General features: G+C 35.2%; 1 protein-coding gene across 1 annotated transcript in view; it reads left to right on the top strand.

The window, feature by feature from the left end:
• LOC101856461 (receptor homology region, transmembrane domain- and RING domain-containing protein 2) overlaps positions 1–1,372 on the top strand; it is a 24,447-nt gene that overhangs the window by 2,101 nt on the left and 20,974 nt on the right. The gene's annotated exons all lie outside the window — the stretch shown is intronic.

Below are 1,372 nucleotides of genomic sequence, written 5' to 3'. Positions count from 1 at the left end.
ACATACACACACACACACACACACACACACCTTCCTCCTGTCCCGCCCACCCTTTTCCCGCTTCCTGTTTAGGTGAGAGCCCAGTACTGTTTCTCAGTTCTGTGACCGTTGAATCATATTGTTGGCAATATTATATTATTATTATTTATTGTACAATGACTTTATTTAGATGGGCAATTTTATAATGAAGTGACTATTTCTCCGAACGCTCGGGTAAATAAACTTGACCTCTATTTCTCCGAACAGTTTCAGTTCTCGAGATTTTTTGATTATTTGCGAGAATTCGGCGCCATCTTTCATTCTGCCATTTATAAACATCATACCCACACCCTGATGTTCTACTTTCCACTTGAAATTGGGGGGACCAGCTCTCTGGCTTGGTCCCTCTCAAATGTGAAATATTCCTTTACATCATTTGGTAAAGTGTAATTATAAATCACACATATATGCACCCCACTCACATTGGTTGTATGTTTAGTTTAGTAAGAGTTTTACAGCGCTCGCAATTACATAAGATCATATGAGCGCGCATTGGTTGTATAATAGTTGAGTTTATATTTTAAAAAACCTCCATGTCAAAAAGTGCTGGTTTGCAGTTTAAGATGAAATTAGTTTAAAAACAGACAAAAATCAACAAGAAAAATGCTATTATGTACACACAATTTCTGGGGGTGAGACAGAAGTGATGGATTGAAAAGATACAGTACCATAGAGAATGGGATTATGCTAAAAGTGCATTTCTTCATCATCATCATCATCATCATTATCATCATAATCATCATAATCATCATCATCATCATTCCCCACTCCTTCATGATGTTCAGTTGAGAAATGAGTGCAGTAGTTGTGAAGTTGTGAGTGATTATACATAAATAACATGTATTCTGATACAGATTAAGATATATATATATTGTGCAAAAATTTTTTAAAGGCCTGATGCTAGCTTTTCCTTCAGTTAGGAATGTAAAAAAAAATCTGTCTTTGCTATGCATTTTTAAAAATACATGATGATAATGAAATTTCAACTCCGGTATTGAGAAAAAAAATTAGCTCACTGAAATCAATCATTTCACGTAAACAAGTATTATGCTGCTGTATAACATTGTGCTGCTGCTTTGTATCGACTGCTCAGTGAAAGACTGTATGTCATTTTTCAATTTGGTGTGGTGGAGTCTCACACGAAGAAGTCAATCGTAGAACAGCAAATGGTCTGAAAATTACTTTCTCTCTTATTCTCTTTTTCCTCCATTTTGTCAGTGAAAAATAATGATTAGATCTATATCTACTCTGAGTAAACAATTTTGTTGAGGATGAGGACGACTGGGACTGTTGTGTGTACAGTGCAAATTCAAATAGATCTAGATCTAGATCT

Source organism: Aplysia californica, unplaced genomic scaffold (assembly GCF_000002075.1).
Source record: "Aplysia californica isolate F4 #8 unplaced genomic scaffold, AplCal3.0 scaffold00609, whole genome shotgun sequence".
Lineage (NCBI taxonomy): Eukaryota > Metazoa > Mollusca > Gastropoda > Aplysiida > Aplysiidae > Aplysia > Aplysia californica.
The sequence above is the reverse complement of the archived record's forward strand: the minus strand, read 5'-3'. Positions and strand labels throughout refer to the sequence as shown.